General features: G+C 41.6%; 1 long non-coding RNA gene across 1 annotated transcript in view; it reads left to right on the top strand.

Annotated features, from left to right (window-relative positions):
• The first annotated feature begins 11,124 nt into the window (after positions 1–11,124).
• The window catches only part of LOC139084799 (uncharacterized), a 109,191-nt gene continuing 93,758 nt past the window's right edge, over positions 11,125–26,557 (top strand). Inside the window, exon 1 of the long non-coding RNA XR_011542551.1 lies at positions 11,125–11,545. This is a non-coding gene — a long non-coding RNA (uncharacterized lncRNA). The remainder of the gene's footprint in view (positions 11,546–26,557) is intronic.

Here is a 26,557-nt window from a genome sequence, read left to right as displayed (position 1 = left end):
TCCAAGGGTTCCCAGGTGAAAACTGGAGGCGGCTCACCCGGCTGAGTATGGAGAAGGCGCATTTAAGCGGAGGCCTTTCTTCCCGGACCGCCCCTGCTGACGTCGTGGCTCCTCCCATCCGTCTGCGTTCCAAATCCAAAATACTGTGTCCCTCCACCGCGTGGAGAAGGAGGGTAGTGACTTTATAATTTCTTTATGAAAGATGGAACGAGGAGGACAATTTCAACTGCTGAGTCCCCTTCCTGGGATCCTGGCTGGTGTTTATTTGCATTTGTAATTGGCCAGCCTACTAAGTGCCTTAAAAAATAATAAATAAAAATGTCTTCCCTTTGATTCCTCTTTTGACTAGATTTGTGTTCTTTTGTGTGTGTGTGTGTGTGTGTGTGTGTGTGTGTGTGTGTGTGTGAGGAAGACTGGCTCTGACTCAACGTCTGTTGCCAGTCTTCCTCTTTTTGCTTGAGGAAGATTGTCGCTGAGCTAACATCTGTACCAATCTTCCTGTATTTTATGTGGGCTGATGCCACAGTGTGGCTTGACGAGCAGTGCTAGGTCCATGCCCAGGATCTGGGCCTGAGAACCCCAGGCCGCTGAAGTGGAGCCGGTGAACTTAACCATTATGCCACCAGGCCAGCTCCGACTAGATTTGTGTTCTTGAACTTCAACAATAAAGCCAGCAGAATAAAGCTAATTGAAGTGGATACTTTCTAGTATGCTCAACTCTTACTTTTCTTTTGCTTACTGGAACTTAGCAGACATTTCACTTTTTTTCCTGAGAAAACTATTTTCCTGGAAGAAGGCTCCGTAAGAACCTAAAATTGGTTATTTTTTCATCTTTTTACTTGCTATAAAATGACATTAATGCCAGTGGAAAGAAAAAGTCTTCCTGGTATGTAGCAGATTTGATCATGCACATTTACTTGCCAAAGCAAGCAAAGTGTGCTGAGAAGAACACTGGAGTTGGAGCTGGAAGATTTGGGTTCAAGTTCAGGATTTCCACTCACTTTTTAGCTAAATGATATTAAGAAAGTCATTTAGCCTCTTCGTCGTTGTTTTCTCACATGTAACATAGAAAATAACTGCTCTCAAAAGACTGTTGGGAGGATCAAATGGGATAATGCATGTGGAATGACCTTGGGCACTGTACAAATGAGATGCCATTTTTTTTTAATGAGGTCTGGGGAGGGGGTCAAAATGAGTGAAGGTGGTCAAGGGTACAAACTTCCAGTTACAAAATAAATAAGTCCTTGGAGATGTAGTGTACAGCATGGGTTCCATAGTAAATAATACTGTATTACATATTTGAAAGTTGCTAAGAGAGTAGATCTGAGAATTCTCATCACAAGAAAAGAAGTTGTAACTATGTGTGGTGATGGATATTAACTAGACTTATTGTGATGATCATTTCATAATATCCTATCATTATATTGTACCAGAACTAATATAATGTTATTTCAACTATATCTCAATAAAGAAGAGATCTAAATATTCTATTATTCTTAGCTATTTAGTTGGAGTATTCTTTTATTTAAGCTATTGGTTTGTGTGTGTGTGCTTGTGCTTGTGTGAGTGTGTTTTATAGTACAGTGCAATCAACTATCTAATTGTTTCATTGCCTTTAAAAGATATTTGATATGTTTCATAAAAATGATCAAACCTATTGGAGTAGTCCCAAGACCACACCAGAAATGCATGTTAGAACACAGTTTTCTAGGCTGCAACCCTAGATCCTCCTCAATTGAAATATGTTGCCATAGGATCCTGCATCTGCACTTTTAGCAAGATTTCCAGGTAATTCCATGTCATCTGTTGTTTTAGAACCATCATTTCAGGTGGGAAGATGGTGTTGATTTTGTTTCATTTGACTCTGGGTGGTGGAGTTGGCTTCTGTGAAGCATTGGGAAGCACAGCAATGAGAGGATGGGGCCCTGAAGGATGAGGGCAAGGTGACCAAGCTTGATGTCTATTCGCATGTCTAACCCAGGTTCCAACAATGGGCACCAGAGTGATTGGATAACTTGCTTAGTAGAGAAGGTGTCTGAGTCATTTTTCTAGTACTGTTTCTTCTTGTTGAAATGATGTTGAGGAGGAGGATGCTAGTAATCATTATTATTCCTGAATTTAAGTCTTCTTTGCTATTTGACCATCATGACAGTTATATTATGAATGAGACAATTCAATACAAGGCCTATTTTCCAGGTAGCATGCATGCTCACGATTCTCTTGTTTGCTGGATGCCAAAAGTAATGAAGCTTGGAGGAGCAGAGTCCAGGAGTGCCCATATTCCAGAACTGAATCTAAGTAATTTAATTGATATTTTAAATTTTAGTAGTCACTTATTTTGGGTAGGTCCCTCCTTTCATCAATGTTTAGGCAAATGCAAGTGAATTTTGGTTCTGTCACTTAGTTCTCAGCTGGGCCCTCTCAAGACACCGTGTACGACAGGCAGACTCCCATGGAAGAGCATCAGAGGCTAGCTTAAGAACACAGAGCCTGAAGTGCTCTTATTTTTCCCTTTGAAAGTAACAAAACTGGACTCTTAGCATGTGCTACACATACTACTGAGTGCCAGCACACATTGTGTTTGTCACTTAATTTTCTCAAAACCCCTTTGTCTCAAATTACAGATGAAGAAACTGAGGTTTTGAGAGATTAACTAACTGGTCAAGATTACACTGCTAAACTTCTAATCCCAGTCTGTTGGATTCTTAACCCCAAACTTTAAACCACCACACTGTCTCTGATTGGAAACTAACAATTGGGGTAGCAGAGTCTCTGCTGTAAGTAATAAGTTAAATTATCATTTCTGCAAAGTTCTGGTTGCATTTAAAATGGAAATACTTTGATGAATAAATCACTGGTGTTTCTTAGTTTCATCTGTACTCGCTTTGGAAACTATATTAATTCACACGGTGCATATTGTAAATCATGCCAGGAAAGCGCCAATAAGAACAATTTTGGTATTTGTAGGCTAAGTTAACTGCTGTAACAATGCCAAATCTCCCCAGGTTAATAAAATGTAAGTTTACTTCTGCTCATGTGAAGTTCCAAGCAGACATTCCTGTTTGGTGGCTCTCCTGGGCGGGTCTTCCAAGTGCCCCACAAAGACCCAGTTGGTGCCATCTGGGTGCTCCTCCATCTCATCACTCTAAGGTTGTTCTAGCATCATCCAGCCAGCAGACAGGGCAAGAGAGCACACGGTGTCAGGCATCAACTCTTTTTCTTTTTTTTTTTTTTAAAGGCTGGCACCTCAGCTAACAACTGTGGCCAATCTTTTTTTTTTTTTCCTGCTTTTTCTCCCCAAATCCCCCGGGTACATAGTTGTATATTTTAGTTATGGGTCCTTCTAGTTGTAATATGTGGGACACCGCCTCAGCATGGTCCGATGAGCGGTGCCATGTCTGCACCTGGGATCCAAACCCATGAAACCCTGGGCTGCCGAAGCAGAGCATGTGAACCTGACCACTCAGCCACGGGGTCGGCCCAGATATTAACTCTTGACCACCTTTGTCTGGAAGCGGTCTGAGCATGCAGCCCCACCCAGATACAAGGTGGGGAGAGGGTTTGGGGAGTGTGGTCCCTGATATGGCAGTTACTTTACAGTGACTTTAGCAAGTGGAAAAGGAGCACAAATCTTGCTGATCAGCTAATTTCCATCACCAAAAAAGAACCTGGTGTCGTAAAATTGCAGTTGGGACTAGATAGGATGAGAAAGAAAGGAGGCTGGGAAGAGGAAATCAGTGGGCCTATCTCATGGGGCTGACATGAGCATTAACTGAGACAGGGCTCGTTCAGCAGTCTGCGAAGTGCCTGGCACATAGTAAGCACTCAATATATGATGATGATTATTATTATTAGACGGCATTCATAAATCAGGCGAGTGTCTTTATTTAGATGAGAAACTGGGAAATTTAATTTGTTCAGTAGAGAATGAGAAGCCTCAAGCATGATTTTGTGCCATGAAAAGGAAAAATAATAACTCGATAGAGAAAATGCTTCTTTTGTTTGTGAAGCTTCTAGATTGGGCTGGAACTGTAATGCAAAAGAAAGAAGAATGGACTAGGAGCCATGAGATTGGGGTTCTAGTCTCTGCAATGGCAGTAGCTTGGCGTGTTTTGTGGGTCAGCCTTTGAGCCTCTATGGGCTGAAATTTGGCATCTGCCCAACATAAGGCTTGCACTAGGTTGCTGCTTTCTCAACAGTGTTCCAAGCAACCCTCAAGCTGCTGGAACCATACTCCAACTATATGGGAGACTGCAAACATTTGAGGATGGAAAAGTGGGAAGACAGGACTCTAGATCTTTGATAATGTCATTGTGCTGCTGAATTAACTTACCTTGGAACTACTCTATTCCTATCATTTTTTTCTCATAATTTATTTTTATTTTTAAGAAAAACTAAAGGGATGAATGCTTAAAGCTAAGTCAATGGATATGGAATTTCATCAAGTGCATGATCAAATGCATTACAATGCCGTAAGTGTATATCTAAATGAATTACCATAAAGAGAACACATGCGTGTAACCATCCTATGTCAAGAAGAACATTTCCACATTCCAGAAGCCCCCTCGTGCACTCTCACAACCACCATCCTCTTTTCTGCCTAAAGTTATTCTATTCTGACTTCTAATGACAGAACTTACTTTTTCCTGATTATGAACTTTGTGTAAATGGAACCGTACAGTACGTATTTTTTTGAGTTTGGTGTTTTTTGCTCAATATTATGTCCATGGGATTCATCCATATTGCTCTGTTGTGGTTATATTTCATTTATTTTTGTTAACATAGCATGCCATTGGATGAATATACCACAATTTATTTACCTATTCTAGTGTCGATAGACATTTAGGTTATTTCAATTTTCTTAGTTATTGCAAGCAATGCTGCCATGAACATTCTTATATATATATAATTTGGTGTACATATGTATTTCTGTGTGATGTACTCCTGGCATAGAACTGCCTGACCATTGGGTATTATAAATCAACTTTAGTGATAGTGTGAATTTACACATGACCAGCAGTGGAAGTTCCCATTGGATCACTTCCTTGTCAACATTTGGTATTGTCAGTCTTTTCATTTTAAATCTTCTGGTAGGTGTACAGTGGAATCTTTGTGTCAATTGGGGGAGAGTTGACATTTCTTAGTATTGAGTCTTCCAGTCCATGAATATTCCTCCATTTATTTAGGTAATCTTTAATTTTCTTTCTTAGTCATTTTCTATAGTTTTCTATATAGAGATCTTTTGTTAAATTTATTCTTTAGTGTTTGGTATTTGTTGATGCTATTGAAGTAATATCTTTAATAAAGTTTCATATTCTATTTGTTGCTGGTAGATAGAAATACACCTGTTATTTGTATTTTAACCTGTCACCAAGCAAGCTTGATGAACTCACTTATTAATTCTAAAAATTCACCTGTAAATTCGTTGGATTTTCTACACACATAATCATACTATCTGAGGATAATGACACCTTTATTTTTTCTAATCTTTATTTCTTTTTCTTGCCCTATTATACTGTCTAGGGTGCACAGTGTGAGGCTGCATAGAATCAGTGAAAAGGAGCATGTAACATTCTACATTTCACCATTACATAAGATATTGTAAATGCTATTTACGAGATTAAGGAGGTTTTCTATTTCTTGTTTTCTAAAAGCTTTCATTATGAATGGTTGTTAAATTTCATCAAGTGCACTTTTCTGATCAACTGAGATAATCATATGAGTTTCCTCCTTTAGTTTGTAAATATAGTGAATTCCATTTATTAGTTTTTGTATTTTAAGTGAATCTTTCACTCTAGGATAAACCCAACTTGTGTGATGTATTATCATTTTTATATATTACTAGATTCATTTTGCTAATATTTTGCTTTGGATTTTTGCATCTTTGTTCATTCATGAGGTTGATTTGTGATTTTCCTTTCTGGTAATGTCTATCAGGTTTGGTATCAAGGTTCTACTGGCCTTACAAAGCTCAAAGGGAAGTTTTCTTTCTTTTTCTATTTGGTAGAAAAGTTTGTGAGAGATTGGCATTATATCATACTTAAGATTTATGAAAGATTAGCATTATATCTTCCTTAAAAGAGTCATAGAATTTGCTGGTGAAGAATTTGTGTGTGTGTATCTGTGTGTGTGTGTAGGTATGTGCACATTTAGAATTGTATTTCCCATGAATTGAACATTTATAATTATAAAATAAATCTCTTGTTCTCTAGTAATGCTTTTTGCCTTGAAGTAGTCTTTGTTTACTCCATACCAGCTCTTCTTAGTTCATATTTGCATGGTATAACATTCTATTCTTTGACTTTCAACATTCCTGTGACCTTATATTTAAGGTATGTCTTTTCTAAATAGTCTATCATATTTTTAAAATCTTGCCTGACGATCTTTTTTTTCCTCCCCAAATCCTCCAAGTACATAGAGGTATATTTTAGTTGTGGGTCCCTCCAGTTGTTGTGTGTGGGACGCTGCCTCAATGTGGTCTAATGAGTGGTGCCATGTCCGTGCCAAGGATCTGAACTGGCAAAACCCTGGGCAGCCAAAGCGGAGCGCACGAACTTAACCACTCGGCCACGAGGCCAGCCCCCCTTGCCTGACAATCTTAGTCTTTAATTGTAACCTTTGCTCTATTTATATTTAATACATTTCCTGTGTAAGGCTTTGTCTGATAACTCCGCTGTTGGATCCCATCTGGACTGTTTCCATTGTCTGCTGGTTATTTTAGGTTGTGTGTTGAACATTGTGTATGAAAAATTACCGAGATAATTCAAAGCTCCTGATGATATTATCTTCCTTCAGAGAACATTTATTTTTGCTTCTGGTAGTCTGTTTGGCCAGAGGAACTAAGAATTCCAAATCATTTTAATCAATTAGGATTTGAGGTGATTCAAGCCTGAGTTTAAGATCCTATGGGTCTATTTCTTTCTGGTTTATTCTTATTCCTAGAATTTAGCTCTTTAGGGTCCTAATCCAAAACTGAAGAAGAGTGGTTACCCAAGCCCTATCTTTGACTGCCCCTAAACTCTAGTTTCCTTTAAGCTCTGTAGGTCTTTGAAAGTTCTGCTCAGTTTTCAGCCTCTTACTGGGCTCTCACAGAATTGCCAAGAGCTCTGAGGTAAGAGCTATCCCATATGCAGGGTTCACTTCTCTGTTTCCTTCTTCTCTCAGATCTTGGACCCATAACTCTCCTATGCCTTCAGATATCAAAAAAATATATTTTGTCCAGCTTTTCTAGTTCTTTGTGAGAGCACTCTGAATTTTCTAGCCTGGTATAACACAAGTAGAGCTCTCCCCACACATTTTATGTGACAAAACAAATCCCTTATTTTTTAACCCATGTCTTTTTCGCTTGTCTGTTACTTGCTACCAAGTAAATACAATACTTAATAAATACAAGTGCCCTGTGAAGAAAGTATTCTCCCTCTAGTAGGTTTGGGAAGCAATATACATTAAATTTTCCATTTATATATTCATTATATGTTAAAAATAAATGAAATTTTACATTAAGGAAAGTTTGTTTAACCCTGTGCACAAGAAAATTATATGAAGGAAGAATCCTTTTTTAAAAAATCACCTATTAAATCCCAAGGAATTGCTATTGTCTTCTGTTGACTTACTACCTATTGGTTTTTCTTCAAGCATAGAAGTCAATTCTTCCTGAGGGCATGGACCTCCCACTCAGGAACTAAGCTCCACCTTCATACCCATGGAGCTGTACATGCTTTTGTGTATGTGTCTGTTTGTCTGCTTGTTTGTCTTTTTCATCTAGACTGTGTGGTCCTTGAGGGAGTTGGTGGGGCTGCACGTTATTTTGTGTGACTCCAATGCCTAGCATTTTAATATGACATTTAATAAATCTTGGCAAGTGAGTGAGAGAGAATAACTATGGCACACAGGAGTTCCTTGCACTGATGAAGCACAAGGGAATGTTTGAGGTCAATCCTACAGAGAGGTTCTTAACCTGTGAACCCATGGGGAAGCTTCCCCCTGCTCTGCAACCCTCCTCAAAATGCAAGCAGAATTTCTTGTGAAAAGGCTATTTGGTCTGCAGGGCCCTTTCCCCTTCTGCACGACCCTTCCTCACTTCTTTCATTTGATTTTTTATAATCTGGAACCCTGCCCCCACTCTCTAGCCCCCTTATCCTGCTCCTGCTTTTATCCTTTTCCAGTCACAGAACACACATTCTCTTGAGGAGGCTGAGTGGCAGGCTGGCGCTGGAATGCTCAGGGCCTCAGTCTCTGGGCTAATGAAGCAGGGGGGATAGTGGATCTGAGCCACACAAGCCTAGGACTCCTGAGTTCACTGGGGATTTACCAAAGAGCCCTGGAACTGGACAGGAGCAGCAAAGGGGTGGCAAAAGTATTCTTTATCTAACAATGATCAAAGAGTTTTGCATCCATAAGGGAGCTCTTGGTGGCAAAAGGTGTTTCACTCATGGGGAGCACAGTTCATCTTATTCTCAGGGAAAAGAAAGCTGTCTACACTGGGTTGGTAGAACACCTACCTAGTATTCATCATTTCTCCAGATAGGGTTTAGTAGGTAATGCTGTCAACCTTCATCCCTTGTGGCTTCTTGACCCCAAAACAATGAACCCAAACAGACAACCTCTTTTCACCATCCCCAACCGATGGCAAATTCATCTTGGGCACACATACCCACCCTGCTCTCATTCAGTTGCTTTCCTTTCCTTTGTCACCAAGATTTTTGGCTAGAGCTGTGCTGCAAAAATAAAACTGGAGTTCTGTTAATAAAGAAGAAAGGAGAAGTGGGTGTGGAATTTGACCCACAGGGTCTGCCACGCCTCCATCCACTTCTCAGCTGCAGCAGTCTGCCTTCCACGGCACGCGCCATAGAAACTGCTCTGTTAAAACCACCCATGCCTTCTCCGTTGCATCTCACTTGACCTTTCTGGAGGCGTTTGTCTGTTGAACTTTCCCTCCTCCATGACATGTCCTTCCCCCTTGGCTTCTGTGGGTCCAGCTTCCTCCTCATGTTCCTCCCTTCTTTCTCCTGTTTGCTTCGCACACAGTAAATGTCAGCATTCCTCAAGGTACTGGCCCCAGGCCTCTGTTCTTTCTCCAGATACCTCTTCCAAGTCACCTCATCCAAGCCTTTGGCTTCAGGGTCCACCTCCTGCTGATGACGCGATCCTTCATCTCTCTGCTCAGACCTCTACATCCAGTGGGCTCCTGGGCATCCCCACGTGGATGGCTCACAGGCACCTCAGACATAACATATACAAAGCAAGCTCCTCATCTTTCGTGCTAAACCTACAACGGTTTCCATAGTTCTTCTTTTGGTGAATGGAACCATGCTCTTCCTAACTGCCATGCCAGGAAACCATAGTATCATTCCTTTCACTCAGACCCACATCCACTGTAAGAGACACTGTCGTGCCCCCCTTTATGGGGCTGGTGAACCCACCTCTCAGCTACTGCAGAGGTTGGTTGCTGGCCATCCCCAGACTTCTACTTTTTCTGGAGTACTGCTCTTAGCTGAGGAAAGCTGCCCAACCGCAAGATGCTGAGGGGATTACGGGTTCTCACCCTTGGGTGGCCCGTAGCCAATACTGACTGATGTAGCGAGTGTGACAGCCCAGCTGTCTCCTCTCTGGACAGGACAACCTCTGGAGCAACTTAACTCCTGATCTACCCTGGGAGCAGGTTGAGGCCAGATTTATAGTGAAACCACATCCCTGCAAGCTTCTTCTGCCCTCACCTGCTTTTCTCACTCCCACACAGCTTGCTCATGAATGCACTCCCTCAGTTAAGCACTTGTGTGAGATCCCCCGTCTTAAGCTCTGCTTCCAAGGGCCCGGCCAAGGCAGCCATCAGATCTCAGATTCCATTTCCTTGTTTCTTCCATCTGCCGCACCCATCATCCCTCTGCAGGTGTCTTAGTCCAGGGCACATTTGTTTCCACCTAGCCCAGTGCTGCTAATAGGAATAGAATGTCAGCCGCATACAGCATCTAACATTTTCTAGCAGCCACATTAAAAAAGCCAAGATTGTCAGGTGATTTTAATTTTGGTTATATATTGTCTTTAACCGAATATATCAAAATAGTACGTTAACATGTGTTCAATGTAAATTTAATGAAGTAGTTCACATCCTTTTATTTATACTGTCTTTGAAATCTAGTGTTTTATTATTATAGCACGTTGCAATTTGAATGCTAAATTTTCAAAGAAAATAATCTTTATTTAGATTTCATAAAATCCAGTTGTAAAAAGATTCATATATTCAGGCTGGCCTGGTGGCATAGTGGTTAAGTTTGCACGCTCTGCTTCGGCACCTGGGGTTCACAGGTTTGGGTCCAGAGTGCGGACCTACACACTGTTCATCAAGCCATGCTGTGGTGGTATTCCATATACAAAAGAGAGGAAGACTGGCACAGATGTTAGCTGAACAATAATCTTCCTCACCAAAAAAAAAAAAAATTCACATGTTCAAGTTGATCCAAACATACATCAGTCTTCCAATCACTGAACTGAGTATCAATGTAAAAAATTTAAATTAATTAAGATGAAATGAAATTAAGAATTCAAGTGGTAACTAGCCACATGTGGCTGCTGGCTACTGTACTGGACAGTGCAGACCTGGACTATCAGAACGGCATTCCCATTGACTTCTCTGCCTCTAGCTACCAATGTGTCCTCCACACCACGCTCACTGTGCTGTTGTAACTATGAACATTACAAAGGGAAAGTCAGTAAAATTGATCCTGCCTTTATTCAAAATTTTGATATTTTGTTCATCAGGTACTTTTTGCATTAATTTGAATTTTTTAAAATACTGCATTTCAATGTTACTTATCTCGATTACTGAGGTTTTGGCACTCAAAAATTTTGTCCCTGGGCAAGCCCCTCATTTGTCTCCCCCTAGTCCTGGCTCTGTATAAAGTGATTCAAAGTGATTCCCCTGCTTAAGTCCCTTCAAATTCTCTCCAGGTCTTTCAGGATCAAGTTCATGGTGGGTAAGGATGGGAAGTCCCTAAGGCTCTGGTCCGGGCCCTTCCCTTCTGCTCCATTAAAGACACTTTCCACCAAAGACGAACCTCTGACCTGGAGCGTCTCAGCGTCCCGCCTTCCTTCACGCTGTTTCCTTTGCCTGAGACTCGCTTTCCTGTTTTCTTTCTCCAGCTGATCCCTACTCCGGCTTCATTCCGCTTCTCCGGTGGCAGCTTCGGGATTTGTGCGGCCTGAAGTTCCCACGCGGCCTTCACCTTTGTGGGCTTCGCTGGCCTTCCACCCGCAGCTCCATCTTCCCGGAGGCTGACGCCTAGGGGTGGTCGGCTTCACGCGCTGTCCTCCCCGCCGGACTCCAGGTGGGAGGAAGCAGCAGGAGAGGAGAGGCGGAAAAACAGAGAGGTCGGCGTGGATGCCTGCTCCCTCCCTGCCCGAGCCTTGGTTCTGACGCTGGCAGCACGCTCTCACAGCTCCTGCTGGGTCGGATGAAGATGCTCTCCCTGGGAACCTCCTCCTGCCCCTGCAGGCCGAGGAGGGTCATGGTCTCCTGCAGCTGCCAGTTCCGTGGGCCTCCCCCTCTGTAAGTAGTCCCTCCCTGCGTGTCTCTTCAGTTGAGCCGTCTGTAGAACCCTGGCGTCTGCTGGGATGTTGCCAGTCCGTTAGACTCATGCCAGTTTCAGCTCCTTTAGTTGTCAGCACTTCTCTTTTATTGCGTCCTGGGTTATGCAATCATCCTTCCGGGCTTCTCTCTTTCGACTTCTCTTGACTGTAAACTCCCTGTGGCTGAAATGGGTCTTCCTCATCTCTGTGCCCCTCGTGAAACTGAGCCACGTGGCAGGAGCTTTCACGTTCATGGATAAAGGGCGGGTATTGAAATAGTAGTTTAACTCATAGATGTCTGTGTTTTTTAAAGATCAGCCATGAGACAAATATTCTGGAATTATTCCCAAGATGAAGAGGCTTTAAAATGAGGAAATATTTTCTAAATACTACTCCTTTCTTCTTTCCTCTGGAAATAGCCTCCTCTTGATCTCTATTTTCTGAAAATAGAAATTCATGTCAAGATGCTACGTTATTTAACTGATCTGTCCCAAGGTCCATAAACGTCTCATAAATTTAATTGGAGAAGGGCATGCCATCTTAACTCTCATCCACATGAATTTAGAACCTATTTATGCGTGGTGATTGCCATTGTTGCTTTCAGAGAGACACAACATTCTATCTAAAAACAGAGTGTTCAGAATAACACAAACTGGAAAAATTCGAAGAAAAAAAAGGAAGGTCCTTTTAGAGTCCCCATTCATCTGCTTTAAATTTTTCTATATTAGAAATTTGCTTTTTTGTAAGCAATTTGTTTACGCTTGTAGAATCCTAGTGCCACCACTTCCTAGCTGTGTGACCTTGGGCATATTCCTTAATCATATTGAACCTCAGTGTCTACACCTATAAAATGGGGATGACACCTTCCTTATATTTGTGAGAAATATATACATTCTGTACATGGCCGATAACATGTACTCAGTGCACAGTTATTTTCAAACTTTAGTGTGCTTCAGAGTAGGACCTAATTCAAACCACAGAATCCCAGGCTCCTACCAGCAGAGGTTCTGATTCAGAGGCCTGAAGAATGCTCTGGAATCTGTATTTGTAATAAGCTCCTCAGGAAAGCTGAGGCAGATGGCTCATGGGCTGCCCTTTAGGAAATGCTGCCACAGATCCTAAGTCCTGTGGATGATAAGTGTATCCCTAAGAGTTTTGTACTTCCCGTAGTCTGTTCATGATGCCTGTGCTGTGCTTTGAGCCCAGCCACTTTGACGTCCACCACTCTCTTGGCTGTACAAGGGTGGTTGGAAGCTGGACCTTAGGTCTCCAGGTCCTTGTGGCCTCCAGTCAGATTCAAAGCCCTGGAGAGAGAATCCATTGGCCATCTTGTATCATGAGCTGCCCTCCTCCATAAGGAGAAAGAAGGTCTGGTCCCCCAGATGGGCCTTCCCCTCTTCTCCACTCATTTAAATCCAATTATTCCACACATTCTCCACCATGAGAATAAAACACTGGCCAAGGAGTCAGTGGGTAGCAGAAGACCAATTCAGGGATGGAGAAAAGGGTATAGCCCATGTTCTCCAGTAATGAGAAATACTGACTAGGAGATTCACTCTCAGCACCTACGGTTAGCCCATCCTCAAGCTCCAAATCTCCAGCACCTGCTTTTCCTTAGTTGGTTGGTGCCCTGCCCACTCCCCTCACCACATCATATTTCTAAGACTGTTTCTTTATATATAAAATGTTTTTCATTTCCCTCCTTACATACTAAACTAAATTTCTTTGAGTTTAGAAAGGTGATAAAGAAGAAGCGTCAGGGTGGTGTGTCAGTTGTTTAGATTTTAAAGAAGAGAAAGATTTGACTTCTTTCAATTGGCAGCTGAAATTGGATCTGGTTATGTCTAGTTTTCTCAAACTCTGGACTTTTCTGAGAGAGAACTTACAGTATGGCAGGAATTACTATGAAGCTTTTTAAAAATTCATTTCTTATGTTTGATTGAGCAGGGACGTGGAGTACCCACCGCCTAGAGGGGCCCAATTGCCCTGGTACTTCCATCTTATTGCTCATCTCCTACCCAAACACACACATAGAAAGAGAGAGAAAATCTTGATTATTTCTCTTCTACCTACCAAGTGATTGGTAGGTAAATCAATTTTGGAAAAACATTTTGATAGTTCTCTCTGAGGTGTTGGCAACCAGGGAAGATAGTCAAATATTGATTGACTCTCAGTAAGACATTCTTTTTGCCAAGATTACACAGAATGGAATATTGAAAGGACTGACTTCTAGTTTCCGCTTTGACAGGTAAAAGCTTGGAAGTTGTCACTCCCATCCTCACAACAAGAAAAAAGCTGAACAATATGAATTTATGATAAAAACTTTCAGAAAACTAAGAATAGAGGGCAACTTCCTCAACTTGATAAAGAACACCTACAAAAAGCTTACAGCTAACGTCATACATACTGGTGAGAAACTAGATGCTTTTCTGCTAAGATTGGGACCAAGATAAGGATATTCCTTCTCACCACTCTTATTCAACATCATACTGGATGTCCTAGCTAATGCAATAAGACAAGAAAAGGACATATAAGGTATACAGATTAGGAAGGAAGAAATAAAACTATCTTTGTTCACATAGGAAATGATTGTCTGTGTAGAAAATCTCAGACTTGACAAAAATACTCCCAGAACTGATAAGCAGTTATAGTAAGGTAATGTAAGGATAATATACAAAAGTTATTTGCTTCCCTATATATCAGCAATGAACAACTGGAATTTGAAATAAAAAACACAACATCATTTACATTAGCACCCCAAAAAAGTACAAATTTAACAAAATATGCATAGCTATTAGAATGACCAAAATCCAAAATACTGACACCACCAAATGCTGACAAGGCTATGGAGCAACAGTAACTCTCATTCATTGTTGGTGCAAATGCAAAATGATGCAACCACTTTAGAAGACAGTTTGGTGGTTTTTACAAAAATAAAAACACTCTTGCTACACGAGCCAGCAATAACACTCTCTGGTATTTACTCAAATGAGCTGAGAACTTATATCCACATGAAAACCTGCACAGAAATGTTTACAGCAGCTTTATTCATAGTTAAAAATCTGGAAGCAGCCAAGATGTCCTTCAATAGGTGAATGGACAAAAAAAACTGTAGTATATCCATACAATGGAATATTATTCAGTGATAAAAAGAAATGAGCTATCAAGTCATGAAAAGACATGGAAGAAACTTAAACGCATGTTAGTAAATGAAAGAAACCAATTTGAAGAGGCTATATAGTGTATGAGTCCAACTATATGACATTTTGGAAAAGGCAAAACTATAGAGACAGTAAAAAGATCAATGGTTACCAGTGGTTTGGGGGTGGGGGAGGGATAAATAGATGGAGCACAGGGCATTTTTAGGGCAGTGAAACTCTTTTGTATGATACTGTAGTGGAGGATACATGACATTTTACATTTGTCAAAACTCATAGAGTTACAACACCAAGAGTTTGGCAGTGGTGGGAGCCCAATAAGCCCTCTGTGCCTGCAGTGAGCCCTTTTCAGGAGGCATTGACAAGAAATAAGTAAATAAATATCTGCTGGTTTTAGAGGATGCACATCCGTAGTTCTGTGGCTGCAAAGACATGCTTGGATAAGCAAGATGTTGATGCACAGGCTCTCTGAACCCAGGTCTTGGGCCACACAGGCCTTGGGACTTCAACTGCAGTGGCAGGAACCCATCTAGGTCCCATAGTACTTAATAATGATGTATCCTTTGTCACAATCAAGGGGCAGGTGCAGTTAGACAAGTGTCTAGAAATTGTTACTTTGTCTTGGACATCTGGAAAGTCAAAAAATGTGTGATGAGTAATTCGTAGAAAAAATTTTCATTTGTGCTTGGCATATCAATCTTGGTGACTGTCCCAGCTTGAGCTCCTCTAAAGGGAATAAACTTTCTCCAGGCTTTCCAATAAAAAGAACCCAAAGAATTTATGTCTGGTACCAAATAATCACTCACTTCATCAGCTCAGTATTTGGACCAGGGGTATCCCATCCATTTTCAAGCCAGCAGCCCTAACAGGACCTAAGGTCAATTGTTTGACTTTTCCTGAATTCCTGGCATTTGAATCCTTGTGCTAAAATCTACAATTACTTGGCATACTTCAGACAATTCCTTGTGACCAAAAGAGGCTCATTAGAGTGCATCTATGACAAACATTATGCTGCACAGGCCCACAGTTGAGAGAGTAAATGGGAGCTGAAGTCTATACTCTGCTTCTCAAGCTGTGTCCCTGGTGGGAGTAGGAGGGCTGTCCTCCTGGAAGAAGGGGTGGCTTTTTCTGATTTGCACAAAGGCAGTATTTAATCACCAAGCTATGTGTCAGTGGGGCTGTCTGCCCAGGGGGTACCCCTTTCCCTAATTCGCACCAAGCCATCATATAGACTAGCTCTGATTTAGTGACATATTCAGGGATGGGGAAATTGATTTGGCACCTCGTTTAATGTGTTCCAAAATTTTGATTCAGTGTGTACTTTTATTAGACTGCACTATCTTTTCAGCTTTTGTTTGAAAATATTGGGCTATGAAGGTGCTAGCTCAAAGAAGTTCCTTTCTTCAAGTTCTTTAATGAGATGAAGGAAAAAGAAACCCATTGTTAGAGGCTGTAACGTTAGCAATCTGTGTACTGAAAGTGACCAGCACAGAGACTGTTAATGGATTTGGACCTGGGAGTGCCGCGGGCCATGCTGGACAGTGCACTCGGGGAGTTCTTCTCTGGAGTGGTCCTGTATTTCAGAGACTCCAGGAGATTCCAGAAGTTGGAGCCGCTTTCTGGGATTCTTAATGGCCAGTACCACAGATACTGCAAAGGCAGCTTTTCGTCTAGTTTTGTGGGTAAGCAGGTACTTTGAAGCACTGAACAAAACTAGCAATCTATGACTGACTGAGATAGTGGGAATCAGCTCTTCCCAGGGGCCTTTGCAAGGCCTCTTTGTGATTCTGAGTGGCAGCCTCTTTGTGAATGAGTGCCTTTGCTCATTCACAGGGTAGTCATGTACCGTCTTGACGGTAAATGCAAGCTTATTTTGAAGAACATGGAAGCATCAACAACTTGGGAAAAGAGCTCTGCTATTTGGCATGAATTTCATTGCAAGTAAAAGGAACCCTGGCTCAGGCTAGCTTAAGGATAAGAAATTATGTCCTATACTGAGTGGTCCAGTGGTAAAGTGGGCCTCAGAGTTGGTTGATTCAAAGGCTAATCAAATTCCCATTCTGTTTCCATCTCTCTGTTCTGCCACATATAACCATGGCCCCATCTTCCTGCTGGCAAGAAGATGCTTCAGCAGCCCCAGAGTTTCACACACATTGATGACTCCCAAAGGAGGGAGAGCACTGTCTTTTTTTGTAGCTCTCTTAGAAGCCCTTCAGCAGATTCCATCCACCCCCCCCTTCTCATTGACTAGGATTAGCAAAACCATTAGGCATATTCTTGGAACTGGTATGGTGGGGGGAAAGCCAGCTTCCTCTGAGGTATGTGGTAGGCAGTGTGTGCTCTGAGGTATGTGGTAGGCAGTGTGTGTGGGGAGGCAGGGGGGGTGGGCATGAATCCCTGAACACAATCCAAATCTGTAGAAGGGAGAAACCTATAAAAATCCCTGAAAGGGCAAATTGAGATGCTGCTGTGGAAGATTCTTATCTCAAACCTAATGGATCAGTAGATTTGATTTCTATCTTTTCCCCCAGCCTTTATGAACACCATTGGAAAGGCTATGTCACCCAGAGAAGTCTGTAAAACATTTTCCATGTCTAATGCTTTGTTTTTTAAGTTGCGCTTGCTCATAGGAACCAAAGCAAAGCAATGCCAGATGCCAAACTGCAGAACTGGGTCCAAACCAGAAAGGTCCAAGATGGCGATGGGGTGCCATGCACAAAAGGAAACGTGTGCCAAAGGTGCCATGTGCAAGAAGGGAAGATCTGTGCATGCCCCAAATGCCCACTCCCTGAGCAATGATGCGGAGACGCCTCCCCTTCATGTCCAAGAAGAACCCTGCTCACCTTCGCTTTGGGGAGAAGGTGCTTTAGAGCACGAGCTCTGCCTCCTCCATTCGTTGATCAATGAACACAATTTCTGCTCTGTTATTGTGAACCCAGTCTTCTTCTGTTGGTGCCAGCTGCTCTGGGCAAAAGGACCCACTTGTGGGTCACCAGTCCCTCAGGGATTGGCAACAGCTGGACAAGACAGCATCTGTGAGGACTTAAGATTTCTTGGTGTCACATACTCAGAGCCATTAGAACAGCTCCTGAGCTTCACTTAGAATGGAACCTGCTCTTAACATCCTTACATCTGCAGAAATGTTTCAAGTATTTAGCCTTCAGAATTAGAAGAAGGACTATTAAATCTGAGCAATCCATATGTTTTGGGCACGTACATATCTTTTGTTATGCACCTATTAGCGAGAACTCACTGCTTTGATATGTACATCATTTTTAACACAAATTCCCTTTAATTTATGAAATGTAGCAATGTATCATCTCTTATTGGGACTTTTTCTTGGGTCTTTGTGAATGGTTAGTGGGTGTCATTGTGACTTTGTTTTTGGCAATTTGTTGGCATGGTCTCTCAAAATTCCCAAATTGCCATGTAAAGGCAGAAACTCCAGTGTCTAATTCCGTTTTGAAGTTTAACTCTCGAACGATCACAGGCTACTGAAAATTGCACCTTCAATAATCCCCAAAGTTCTAGTCCTAGCTGTGATGAACAATAATTTTACTATGGCAAATTAGACCCCAAAATTGCCAGGAATGCAGCATGACTTTGCTCAGTTCCCTCTATTTTGCTTAAGATAGAATAAAAGGCTCTCAGCATAGGATTTCTAGAACTGTCCTCCCCAATTGCCAGAGCCTCGTGTTTTCAGATTTTGTCTAAATATTGGAGTTGGTGGAGTTTCGAGGCAGCTGAGGTAGTGCCATCTGTGACCAGGAGAGGGCAGCAAAGAGCCATCTGAGTCAGGGCTCCGTGCTCTGGGTCTGCGCAGGAATCAATTAAGGAAAAATCAGAACCCAGAGGAAAATCCCAGCCTGGGTTGATACCAGCCTAAACTGAGGGAGATTGGAGTTGAAGCAGAGTCCAGTGCGCATGTGTTGCAACAAAGTTACGGTTAAATGGTGCTAGAATCCTGGCGGAATAATCGCGTCAGCAGGGCCTCATATTTCCAGAACAAAAAACAGCGGTGAGCAAAGCAAAACCTGGCGAATTTAAGTGAGATAGAGGTCAGGCCAGAGGGACTAGGGTGGGTGAGAGAGTTATAAAATGTTAATTATATTGATGATTTGCAGAGAGATGCAGCTTTATTTTAAAAATAGCATGTATGGTTTATAATTACAAATATAAAACACATTCATTGTAGAAAATCTGGAAACGAGAGGAAAGCACACAGAAGAAAATAAAACTCACGTGGAATTGTACTACTGAGAGAACAGTTTTGTATGTGTTCCAATAGTCATATCTGCCTGTCAATCAGTCAGTCATCCTTTTGCTCAAATGAAATTGGGATCACACATTCATGCCATCAATATTTCTCCCCGCCATTATCAATTTTTCTAAAACAGTTAAAAACCTGTCTGCAGAGCATCCTGTCATATGGATGTGTCACGAAGCGTTTAGTGTGCACTGTCCAGTCTTCAGGGGCTGGGGGTCATCCTGGAACTTTGCGCTGACTGATGTCAAACTTCGTTATGCTCCAGATGAGGCATTATAAAATTAAGAAATTCAAAGTTGGTGAAAATAAGGAAAAACAATTCATCTCTGAACCCAGTACCCCAGTCTATTTTCATTTTCCTTTATTTCCTGCTAGTTTTTGTCCAAATGTGTACATATTTTAACATGATTACGATCATAATGTACATTTGCATTTTATATCTTAAACCTTTTTAAGTTGATTAATGATTTTTAATAACTGAGTAATATTCCTCTCAGTGGACATACAATGATTCGATTAGTCATTACCCTAGTGTTACTTTTTTTTTTTTTGCTATTATGGATAATTCTGCAGTCAACATCTTTATCATATTATAGCTTTATCCCTCATTTGGACTATATCCTTGGATAAAGTCTCACGGGGGAGTAGTAGGGTCTACTTAAACTCCAGCAGTAATGTAAATATGAATTGCTTGCCTTAGTTTTAGAGAGTGGATTTGCATTGATTCTGTTACTCAGTATTTTTTTAATTCAATTTCATTTTTATTACTAGAAAATATGTTAAATTCGATGAAGGCACAATTTAGAAAAGAAACATATTTTAAGTGAGATGGTGCTTGATTTTTATAGAGGTATTTTTGAGTAGAAGAGTAGCTCCTTCTCTTCCGTATCTGATTCCATATGCAACCGTGGAGACTTGAGGACTAAGAAGCGTTCATAAAAAAACTAACTAATAACAATCTTGGAAAAGCCTTTTCACATTAGTGAATTTTCCTGGCTATGTAAGTTTTTAAAGACCAGGACCAGTTTTATGTGTGTATTAGATTGTGTGTGATAATAATGAAATCAAGAAGTAAATGAAAGGACCATGAAAACTCTTCCTTAGTTTCATATATCTCTACTTGAACTAATTTATATTCAGTACAGTATTTAGTAAATGATGCATGATGGCATGGGTCCGAGAGCTAAGATCCTAACAACTTTTTCCAGTAAGAATGCCAACAAAAAATGGAAGGTGTGGTCTACAGAATGGATCTAGAATGCTATTGTAAGAGAACTCATGACTAAAACTTGTCAAATTAATAAGCAGTTTCAAAAAATATAAAATAAATAAAAGCAAACACCAAGAGGTAAAGATCTTTTTTTTTGAAGAAGAAGATTAGCCTTGAGCTAACATCTGCTGCCAATCCTCCTCTTTTTGCTGAGGAAGACTGGCCCTGAGCTAACATCCGTGCCCATCTTCCTCTACTTTATATGTGGGACACCTACCACAGCATGGCTTGCCAAGCGGTGCCGTGTCCGCACCCGGGATCTGAACCAGCAAACCAGCGAACCAGCGAACCCAGGGCCGCCAAAGCAGAATGTGCACACTTAACCACTGCACCGCTGGGCCGGCCCCCAAGAGGTAAAATCTGAATAACAATGATCACCTTGCTGTGAAAACTGAGGAAATATAGTCTCAGCATACCTCCACATAGTTATATCTCACTTTTATTACCAGATATTCAATAAGTATTTAGTGTAATTGACATTACATTGTAGACTTTTACTTACCCAGCATGGATATTTATAAGAAATATATCCTGATTGACTGATTTTTCTCTCTCTCATCACTTACCTCCTCTCCACACCTTCCCATACTGGGAAGGAGGAAAACTGGATGTTAAATTCTGTTTAATGTGTCTTATATTTATTCCTGAAATCATTGGTTTCTTAAAAATTAAACATTTTAATTCTTTATACATTTTTTAACATTAAAATTCTTTTAACTGTTCTCTTTAGTCTCTTCTTGAAATAAACAGGTTACAACCAAAGTAATATTCTTGCCACATGCACTGGATCTTCAGTGTGTGACTTTCAAAGGTCCACACCTCTCTCTCCTTTGCAGATGCCAGTGATTGGAAGTGTGGACAAAACACTTTCTGGTCACTGCCTAGTGCATATCCTCTTTTCTGAGTGCTGCCCACTCTCTTCAGTCGTAGTGGAAGGAGCGAGTGCCTGTGCCAAACTTGTACCAGGGGAAAACTCTACCTGGCCAAGGCTGCTTGACCCATACCTGGATCAATGATCTGTGGGCTGGGCCAATCAGATGAGCTCATAAGAACAGAGACTAGCTGAAATAGTCAGGATAATTGTTCAGAAAATGTTTACTCCATTTCTTTCTCCCCATCGTGGGTGGAGCACTTCCCTGCCACGTGATTTTGGACGTGGCCATGAGGCTTGCTTTGGAAAATCGAATGTTAGGAGAAGGGTCACAATCATAGGCCTTAAGTATGTTGCATGGATTGACTTGTCTCTTGTGCTCCGGTGGTCTGGTAGGAGAATGCCCCAGCTCGCCACTGTCCCTTCATCTTGAACCCTAGAATGAGGTAGGAGGATGCCCCTGGTAGCCAGTGGAGCAAGACTTGAGCAGAGCTGAAACAAGCTCCATCTTGAGTCTTCGAGCCTGACATCTAGCACAGCCTAGCTGGGCTGCAGTTGAAATGAGCATCAAGTTATTTTTGTTTTAAGCCTCCATATTTTAGCATGGTTTATTATGCTGCATTATTGAGGCATAACTGACTCATAAACTAGGCATTATTTGATTGTGCTACTTGGAGATGGTAGCTCTTTCAGGCTTCAGCTTGGGTGGCCAATTTGGAGCCCTACGAGCTACTGGACAAGTAGAGAGAATGGCCGATACCTCTTGCTCTTTTCTCCTCTGGAGTTTCTTGGGGACTGATTTTTAAGTGGTCTAGAAAGAGGGAATTGGCTCCTAGTCAAATGAGTGGCTTGTATTTTTTCCCAATGTCTTTCAACATTATTTTTGTGCAGACTGGAATTTTGTAATAAGGAGGACCAATGTCTTGAGTAAATTGTGTTGATAAGTGTGGGGAAGGACTGTGTAGTGACAGAATGGAAAGTGGTACTGGATATAAATGTTCATAATAAATTCAAATCGGTATTCTTACGTAGAGTCACAATGTAAAATGAGAATGAAGTGAAAGCAATTCAACTTGAAATCTATTAAGGTTGTTAAATGCTCAGAGACTATCGTAAAAAATTGTAGTGTGTCCCTGACTGCAGATGTAGAGATGGACTTTCTGGAAGTTCATCAAAATGGAAGAGTATGCATTCATCTGTGGGCTGGTGGGTTAGTTGAAAGCACAGTCATTGAGCTAGATGGAATCTTAAAGTCTTCTTGCTGTAAGGAAAAGGTTTTTTCTGTGAAAGAGTTTGCATCACTTTTCTGGTGAACCACTCAGAGTGTTTATGCTCTTTATGAAATGTCAAAACAGCGCAATCCACCTGCTGGTATGTGAGGATTCAGATGTTCTTTGAGGGTGTGGTGTGATAGGATAGTAAGAGAAAAGAGAGTGTGCAGTAGAATTTTAGGGACTGTAGGATCCTTTTAGCTGCAAATATAAGAAAGCCAAATCAAACTTGTTTAAATGATGAAGGGAATATATTAATTCATGTAACTGAAAAATCTGGAAAAGGTCAGGCTTGAAGAAGGGCTGGACCTGGTGGGTCAACGTCAATCAGATCCTGGTTTGGTTCCCACTATTAGGCTTCATTTTCACAGTGTTGGTACATCCTAAGTCTGGCTGTCCTTGGGGTGAAAGTTAATGGTTGGCAGCAACTAGGACTATAGGGTTTATAGGGCTTAAATCACTCTTAGTAGGGGAGAGAGAGCACACCTTTTATAGTAGCGATCACCAAAGAAAAATAAAATTTCTTCCCAGAAGTCCCTGAGAAATGTCTGCTTTCATCCCATTTGCCTGAATTGGATCCCATGCTCACCCTCAAACTAATCCTTGTGACCAATGGACTAGGAAGCGCTGGTTGACTAAGGCAACACTTAATGGGAAAAGGAAGGGGAAGGGTCGGGCCAGTGCTGGTCACCAGGGCCACTGTGGTGAGTCCTGTGCTCAGGAAGTCCTCAGTCCCCTGGGGGAGGTGTCAGACAGACAACTGTAATGCACTGAGATCAGAAGGGAGCAGACACTCACGGCTGGTGTAGGGATGTCCTCCCAAAGATTCCCAGCGAGGGGTGCTGGCCTAGATCTAAAAGAATGAATCAGACTTTAGTGGACAAGGGAGAAGGAGAGAAGAAAAGAATTGGGGTAGAGAGAACATCGCGTTATAAAAAAGCAGTTTTATTGGGAAGCCTGAAGTAACAACCAGTATAGAAGAACCTTCTGAAATAAAAATTGGCAAGGTACCCACAAGAACTATGAGGAAAGATTTAAAAACTGACAGACCTTCCTCTCCAGATCTTGTGGCTAACTTCCCAATGATTATGGGGATGTTGGGCTAAGAAATCTCACAGTGCCCTCCAGTGGGTGATCTAATACCTTTCAAAAAGAACACAGTGAGTTCACTTTGCTTATTAGGATTTATACACTTCTAGAAGGAAAAGACTCTCTATTCAGCCTTTTCTCTAAGATTCTTAGCTTTGTACCAAGTACCAAGGACGCTTACTGAATCCTGTTCAAAGATGAGAGGTGCATAAGATTTTGAAAATAAACCTCCCCAAGGATTTACAGAATCTTGACTTACATAGCTGGATATCAGATGGTGTTACAGAGACCGTATCTTTTTGGCAGTCAAAACAAAACAAAACAAACCTGAAAACATTAAAAACAAACAAATAAACAAAAAAATTTAAAGCCCAGAAAACCCCACACCAAACCCTCAAACTCCAAGTCGTCCCTTTTCTCCTTGAGGAAGGAAGACATCAGTGTTGCTGTGGGGACAAGTGTCAGACTATCCAGTGTCTAGTACCTGTTTGCTCAAGGCCATTTTTGGTTTTCAGTCTTGATATTCTGGTGTGTCAGGGAGGACTACTTTATGATTTTGCTGCTACGGTACAGTTTGGTCTGAGCAAGAATCAGCCAGATCACTGGGTACTGGGTGAATAAAGAGATTCAGCCCAGGATCTATTTGTCTCATTGTGAGGCACTGCCATCGACTAACCAAGTGGTGTCAAAAGAATCCATTCAGCTTCTCTGATCCTCAAAGTCCATATCTATGAAGATGGCAATAACTTTAATACTTCCCAGGGTTGCTATGAGGATCAAATGAGTTAATATATGAAAATGTTTTATAAACCTTGGAGTTAAAAAAAATTGTAATCTAACTTTTTGGAGTTGTGTTGTTCTCTCAATGTTTCATCCAGGTAAGCTTTGCCTCAGCAGTAGACTTCGGAGTCCTCTTGGCTGGACCCATGATGGCATTAAACATGGGCTTCAGCACAGAAATGACATTCAAAAAGAATTTGCTGAAAATCAAAACCACAATGAGATATCACCTCACACCTGTTAAAATGGCTATTATCAAAAAGATGAGCAACAACAGGTGTTGGCGAGGATGTGGAGAAAAGGCACCTCTTGTGCACTGTTGCTGGGAATGTCCATTGGTGCAGCCACCATAAAAACAGTATGGAAGTTCCTCAAAAAATTAAAAATAGAACTACCGTATGATCCAGCAGTCTCACTTCTGGGTATTATCCAAAGGAAATGAAATCAGGATCTTGAAGCGATATATGCACCCCATGTTCATTACAGTATTACTCACAATTGCCAAGACAGTGCACACAACTTAAGTGTCCATCGATAGATCAATGAATAAAGAAAATGTGATACACACACACACACACACACATGCACACGCACTGGAATATTATTCAGCCATAAAAAGAGGGAAATCCTACCTTTTATGATAACATGGTTGGACCCTGAGGGCATAATGCTAAGTGAAATAAGTCAGAAAGACAAAGACAAATACTATATAATCTCACTTCTATGTGGAAGCTAAATGAGCTGAACTCACAGAAACAGAGACTAGAATGGTGGTTGCCCGGGGCTTGGTTGGGGCATATGGAGAGATGTTGGTCCTAGAATACATACTTCTAGGTATAAGAAGAGTAAGTTCTGGGGCTCTAAGGCACAGCAGGGTCACTATGGTTAACAGTACTGTATTATACACTTGGAAGTTGTTAAGAGAGTAGATCTTGAATGTTATCACTATATAAAAAAAGGTAATCATGTGAGGGGAGGGAGGTGTTAACTAATCTCAGTGTGTAATCATTTTGCAGTATATACGTGTATCAAATCATACTGTGCATCTTAAATTTACATATGTTATATGTCAATCATACTTCAATAAAGCTGAAAAAAGAAAAAAAGGGTTTATTGATGTTGTGAGCAATGGACATGGAGATGTGCCACCCAGGCCTTTTCAAAGAAGGACTTGCTGCCCAGCTTCTGGCAGTGGTCAGCAGCGGCCTCCAGCTGTCAGCTCCCTCAGGGTCGGCCTTGGGTGCATCCTGCCAGACCTCACACCTTCCCAGAGGCAGCTTGCTTCTGGTGACTGAGCCAGGCAGGTATAAAGGCCTGCCATTTTGACCGATGTGGGACAACTTGTTGACGTGGGGCAACTGACAAGCTGTTTTTACCTCTCGAAGCTCCAGATAGGGGAGGCTGAGGTTGTTGGGCCCACGCAGGGCTCTGCCTCCCTCTCCCTCCCTTGCACAGCTGCTGATCCCCAGGGTGCTTCCTAATGGCACCCTGCATAGTAAACTCCTCTCAGAGTCTGCATCCCAGAGAACCCAGCCTGTGACACACAGTGTGCGATAGATTTCATTCACCCTTGGAAGCCATCGTAGACATGACTGCATGTCTTTTCTCCGTGCATTTGAGTTTAGGATCATCTCTGTTGTCATTGCTTAAGGCACAAAACAAAGTAAAACACAGGGTTTGTGGTGTGGCTACTCTGCCTTTTCACTGAGAAGGGAGTATCCATCATGTGGAATTCAGCAGCTCATGGAAAGCCACGGTGTTATGTGTGTTCAGCATTGTTATTAAGATGCTGTTTAGGAGGCGGAAGATTTCCAATGGCAGGGAGAGTTGAAGAGCTTCGTCCATAATCTCTTAGCTCTATTGACCTCAACTGAATTGTTTTCCTGTAAGAAACAGATAATTCTCACCCCACTTAAACTCGTTTCAGAATAGAAAAATAATTGAGATCTTTCCTCAATTTATTTAACAAATCCAGGATAACCTAAATACTAAAGACAGTGTGAAGACAAGAAAACTGCAAAGCAAATCCAGCAGCATTTTAAAAGAATAAGTTCGATGACCACCAGGGCTCCTTGGAGAGGCAGCGCTGTGTCCAGAAAGGGCTTGGGCTCTGAGTGAGGCTGCCAGGGTTCAAGCACTAACCATGCTTCCCAGTGATGGGACCTTGGGTTTGCTATGTAACCGCTCTAAATGTTGGTTTCCTCCTTTGTGAAATGGGAATTATGATAGAACCCACTTCCTAGGGCTTCTGTAAAGATTAAGAAGGTCAGTCTTATACAGCACTCA

Source organism: Equus przewalskii, chromosome 7 (genome assembly GCF_037783145.1).
Source record: "Equus przewalskii isolate Varuska chromosome 7, EquPr2, whole genome shotgun sequence".
Classification (NCBI taxonomy): domain Eukaryota; kingdom Metazoa; phylum Chordata; class Mammalia; order Perissodactyla; family Equidae; genus Equus; species Equus przewalskii.
The sequence above is the reverse complement of the archived record's forward strand: the minus strand, read 5'-3'. Positions and strand labels throughout refer to the sequence as shown.